We start from the raw sequence: 6,391 nt of genomic DNA, 5'->3' as shown, positions 1-6,391 counted from the left end.
TAGTTTCAGGTGTACAACAAAGTGAATCTGTTATGTATCAGTTATATATATACACATATAGTTGTCTGACTCTTTGCGACCCCATGGACTGTAGCCCGCCAGGCTCCTCTGTCCATGGGATTTCCCAGCAAGAACATTGGAGCAGATTGCCGTTTCCTTCTCCAGGGGATCTCTCTGACCCAGGGATTGAACTCTATCTAGCCTCCTGCATTGGCAGGCAGAGTCTCACCAGTGAGTGAGTGTGTGTGTGTGCACACACACACATGCGTGCTTAGTCGCTTCAGTCGTGTCCAACTCTTTGTGACCCCATGGACTGTAGCACACCAGGCTCCTCTGTCCATGGGGTTCTCCAGGCAAGAATACTGGAGTAGGTTGCCATGCCCTCCTCCAGGGCATCTTCCCAACCCAGGTCTCCTGCACTGCAGGCAGATTCTCTACCATCTGAGCCACCCGGGAAGCCTATATATATATATATATATACACATCCATTCTTTCTCAGATTCTCTTCCCATATACGGTAGTACAGAATATTGATGAGTTCCCTGTGCTGCACAGTAGGTCCTTATTAGTAATTTATATATAGTAGTGTGTATATGTTAATCTCCATCTCCTAATTTATCACTTCCTGCTACATTTCCCCTTTGGTAACCATAAGTGTGAGATCTGTGAGTCTGTTTCTGTTTATAAATAAGTGCATTTGTGTAAGTTTTAAAATTAGATTTCACTTACAAGTGATATCTCCACTACCTTTTACACATTAGGTAGCTGTTCACAAAGGAGATAAATCCTTCTTTAAAATTAAAATGATATTGAAGTCCATATATAAAGAAAAATTCAGTTCTACTCAATAAACTCGAGTGTATCCTTCTAGACTTGCTATGTATGAACATATCTATATATACACATACTACAATATGCATATTTAAACTATTTTTTTAGGCAAGTGGGATTCTATTATACACATTACAACTTGCTTATTCTCCTTTAATGTTTCTTGGGCATTATTTCATGTCTAAATATTCATGTCTAAATATTCTTACTGCCTCCACAATGCAACTTGTAGCATGGATACATTATAACTGTTCATTCCACTTATGAATTATTTCAAGTGGTATATACAAAAACAAACATCTTGGGGAATCTTTCTATTATATCAGACTTGTTCTTTCTGCTGAGATGGCTTCCTCCTGTTAACTAAGGTGTTCAACTATCACCTATGAATCACTTCCTCTTAGGAAATTCAATTTTTTGTAAGATTAAAAAACATTTTTTGACATATCATTGATTTACAATGCTATGTTAGTTTTAAGTGTGCATCAAAGTGAGTCAGTTATACACACACACACATATTCTTTTCCACAATAGAGTATTACAAGATATTAAATACAGTTCCCTGTGCTATACAGTAAGTCCTTGTTGTTTACATATTTTATATATAGTAGTGTGTATATGTTTGTTGTGTTTTTGTTGTTGTTTGGTTTCTTTTTAATAAACAACTTCATTTGTATCATATTTTAGAGTCCACATTTAAGATATTTGTCTTTGTCTTATTCCACTTAGTATTATCTTTAGTTCCTTCCATGTTGCTGCAAATGGCATTATTTCATTCTTTTTTATGACTGAGTAATATTCCAGTGTGTTTGTGTGTGTGTGTGTATGTGTGTATCTATACCATTATCTTCTTGACCTGTTCACCTGTTGATGGACACAGGTTGCTTGCATGTCTTGGCTATTGTAAATAGTGTGCAATGAACACTGAGGTGCAAGTGTCTTCAAATTATGATTTTCTCCAGATATATGTCCAGGAGTACAACTGCTGAATCATATGGTAACTCTATTTTTAGTTTTTTAAGAAACCTCCATACTGTTCTCCATAATTTCCATTGGCTGCCCCAATTTACGTTCCCATCAACAGCATAGGAGGCTTTTCTCCACACTCTCCAGCATTAATTACTTGTAGACTTTTTGATGATGGCCATTCTGACTGGTGTGAGGTGATACCTCGTTCTAGTTTTGATTTGCATTTCTCTAATAATTAGTGACAGTGAGCATCTTTTCATGTGCCTGTTGGCCACTGGTACATTTTATTTGAAGAAATTTATTTATGTCTTCTGCCTATATTTTGATCAGGTTGTCTTTTTGAATGTTTTCTAATATTGGTGGGGTTTATGTAAAATTTAGCAAAGACTGAGTGTTGGGAGAGAGAGAAAGAGCACTACTGATGTAAAATCAAAGGATTTAGCTTCAGATTTGACTTTATCAAGTGTACCCATAGGTCCGTTGATACAACAGACCAGTGGTTAGTCAGGAAGTTCTGTCTCTAAATATGCTAAAAGTACTTTTCCCTCAGGTACCTCACAGTTTGAAAAGCCTTTTTCTCACTAAAGTGAACTTATTAAATAATAATTCAGTTTTCTGTTTTTATTCAACAATGATATACAAATGCCAATTAGAATTCCTGTCAGCATGAAATTATCAGGACTCGTCACTTTGATTTCATGGTGTTCTGGCAAAGAAATCTGATGGTGAAGTTAGAGGGTAAATGTATGATTTCTGTGGCTGGTTACCACAGACCACAGCTCTCTCTTTGGGTCTCAAGGGGATTGGGATGGGACTATGTGTAGAGAAGGTTAAAAGAAAGGCCATGAATCGAATTGAGTGGAAGAAGTGATTCTGCCACTGGCCTCTTCTTGGTGTATCACTAAGTCATCAGGAAGTTTTCTAGATTGTATATTACTTTTCTACCTCAAACTTCTCCCTCATCTACCAGATTTCAGGCCAAGTATAGCCTGAAACATTAGCTCACAATCACTAAATAGGGAAAGGAAGACAGTATAACATGGAAGTTTCTCTGATGTGTAAGCAAGGGGAGTCAGAACATCAGGAGTAGAAAAACTCCTCAGTCACTCAGGCTCACCTTTTAGAGAAGTACAAATGAGTGCCTGCGTTTGGGACCCCTGTACCATAATTTTAGTCATTCTTTTGAATGTTTACATTGGTCTCAGTTTTTCACTTTTACAGACTTCCTGAATAATCTTTAAACAATGATCTTTGTGAAGTATGCCTATAGACAAATTTCTGGAAGTGACCTTGCAGATAGTTAACAGCAAACTTCAGGGCAAAAACCCAGCTCTGGTTACTGACTTTTGAGTACCACTTGCATTACTGTGTGTTTTTTTTCCAGTAGTCATGTATAGATGTGAGAGTCAGGACTATAAAAGCTGAGCACTGAAGAATTGATGCTTTTGAACTGTGGTGTTGGAGAAGACTCTGAGAGTCCTTTGGACTGCAAGGAGATCCAACCAGTCCATCCTAAAGGAGATCAGTCCTGGGTGTTCATTGGAAGGACTAAGGTTGAAGCTGAAACTCCAATACTTTGGACACCTGATGCGAAGAAGTGGCTCATTTGAAAAGACCCCAATGCTGGGAAAGACTGAAGACAGGAAGAGAAGGGGATGACAGAGGATGAGATGCTTGGATGTCATCACTGACTCAATGGACATGAGTTTGGATAAACTCCGGGAGTTGGTGATCGACAGTGAGGCCTGGTGTGCTGCAGTCCATGGAGTCGCAAACAGTCAGACACGACTGAGCGACTGAACTGAACTGTGTTACTGTGCTTGCTGCTTTGAAAACACAAGAGCTTTCTCTGTGGTGAACTGCTTTTCATTCCCATCCTGAAGTGAGATATAAAGAGAGCTGACTTTAGCTCCAAGTATTTAAGGCATCAACAAAGAGCAGGAGTAGGAAAGTGAAAGTCAATGAAAGACCAAGGCAGAGGGTGTGAGGAGAGGTCAACCAGAGAGATCGGCTTTAACAGTGAACATGGAAAAAATAAATCTTCCACCCACAAATGTGCTCACCGTCTTTACTGTCTAGAAATTTTTTATACAGAACATGCTAAAACACCTAAAACACCTTCTCCTACTGATGAATAAAATTAAAACTGGTTATCTGTACCATTTTTCCGACTTTAATTGCTTTCAGGTGGCCTTGGCCTGGAATGGCTTGAAGCAGGGCTTGGGTTCCCAGCCAGAGATCAAGGCTGGGTCACAGCAGCGAAAGCACCTAACCTAGCCACTAAATCAGTGGTCGGTGACAAGGGCCCTGGCCCTGAGGCTTTGCAGAAAGGAATTTCCACAAAGAAAGTAGTGAAACAAATGAAGTATTTATTAGAAGGAAAAAGAGTACAGTACCTGTGGATAGACACATAGGCAGACTCAAAGGGAGAGTCCCTGAGTTGCGCCCTCATGGCAGTTTAAATCACTTATATGAGGTATTTCTTACAATTTTCCTTTGCCCAATCATTTTGATTTGCCTTATTCACAGTCCCTATCTGGCATATCTCAGGATCCTTTTGTGTGTACACATCTCTTAGCCAAGATGGATCCTACCACAAAGGCATTTGGGTAGAGCATCCCTTGACATTGTAACCCCCTTGGCTTGCAAGGAGCCCTTCTGAGTATGTGGGGTCCGGGGAAGTCTTCTGACTTCGTGAACGAGAAGTATGTGGTCTGGGCAGGGCCCAGCCTCCTCCCTTAATCGCCAAGCTGCTCTCATCTTGGGAGTTTCAATCAATAGGGAATGAACCTCCAACTGCTTTACCCTGGCAGGGGAGGGGGGTCCATCTGCCTCCTGCCTCATAATTAGCTGGATTTTTACAGTTGCTTCATGTTTTATATTTGCACATCTTAGAATTTAGTATCTATCACCAACCACAACTAAGCCTTTGAACCAGCCCTGTGGTTAGCAGAAGCATTCCTTCTTCCCATTTTATGTGCATGGAAACAGCTTCAAAGAGGGTAACACTGCCAAGCACACAGCTAAGAAGTAGAGCCAATGTTCCAACACAGCTCTTTTGCCAACTGTTAAACACTTGGTGAGGGGCTAATTGGTTTTCTCCAACCTCTCTCCCAAAGGCCACAGCACATCCTTCCAACTGTGGGTAACTCAGGTTCAAACACTGCTGCCACAGCAGCTGACCTGCCAGCCACCTACCCATGCTTACCTTAGCTTCCACTCCTCTCAGACAGGAAGTGACTGATTTCTGAATGTGCCTTAAAACAATGGGGCAAGGAAGGCCTTTGATCACCCCTGTCCATTCCGATGAAGTGTACGTGAGTGGGTGGTAATTATGCACGTATTCTCATCTGTTTCTACTCCAAGACTGGTCCTTTCACTGGTTTGTGACAAGATAATCATAGAAACAAAACATTCAAACATTTTTATATTTGACATTCAATTTATGTCCATTATAATAAAGAGGGGGCTTTCATTTTATATCTTTTTAGATTTGTCTAGTAATTTTATTTTTAATAAATTTTATTATATATATGTATTTCACTGCACTAGGTTCTAGTTGGGGTTCATGGGTTTCTCTCCAGTTGTGGCATGTGGGTTTCTCTTGTTGTGATCAATGGGCTCTAGAGCACAGGCTCCACAGTTGAGACACATGGGTTTAGCTGCCCCTAGGAATGTGGGATCTTAGTTCCCTGACCAGGGATTGAACCCACATCCCCTGAATGATTCCTAACCACTGGACCACCAGGGAAGTCCCTCTAGTAATTCACGTTACTGTCTTTTGCCAAAAGTATCAATCTGCAAAGGATGGAAATTAAAAAAAAACAAAAACTAGTCCTTTGCTGAAACTTTTGAGATTCGTTGTACTGCAGTTTGAGCCTTCATAAAAGACTCCATATGTGAGCAGGTGTGTACAGATTAGCTTACTATAATTTGCAAAGCAACTTTTGGGACACCATAACTTAGGAGAAGCACTGGAAATTTTTTAAATACTTGCAGATTTATATTAATCTTTTAATTTCCATGGATAGAAAGATGCAGAAGCTTAATCAGAGGAGGAAAAAAAGCACACAAAAACACAAAAGTATTATGGTATTTCATGGCTTACAAGCTCCACTTACCTTTTAAAAGAGAAATACAAAGGATTTTTAAAGTTACTTCAGTCATAAATTATTACAATACCCATCTTTAAAAATTGAAAGCCTTCCTCATAAGGAAACTACAGATTACTTACAGATTATTTATAGTGGCACCAAAAGGCCCATAAGCCCAAATTTCTTATTAAGGGAAGTTCTTCAGACATGTTTTAGGGCTGGGGCACTATTTCTAAATTCATGTTATCTGTTCTTTGCAAAATGTATTCCATTAATGCACTAGTATTTTCCCTGGGAAAATGCAGAGACCTAGTGAAATAAGACAGAACAAATCTTTAATCAGAAGAAGCAATCCAAGGTTGCTGGCTGAGGCTGGGGACTGCCAAGGTCAGGGTAAGGCAGGAGCGGGGCAAGGCAAGTGAGGTCATTCAAGTGGGAAAAAACCAAGGCGAGACAGAGGAAACCCTAAAGATACACCACCATCTGCCTTCTAAGCC

The sequence above is a fragment of the Giraffa tippelskirchi genome, chromosome 10 (genome assembly GCF_054371585.1).
Source record: "Giraffa tippelskirchi isolate mGirTip1 chromosome 10, T2T-mGirTip1v1.2.pri, whole genome shotgun sequence".
Classification (NCBI taxonomy): domain Eukaryota; kingdom Metazoa; phylum Chordata; class Mammalia; order Artiodactyla; family Giraffidae; genus Giraffa; species Giraffa tippelskirchi.
Note: the sequence above shows the minus strand (reverse complement) of the source record.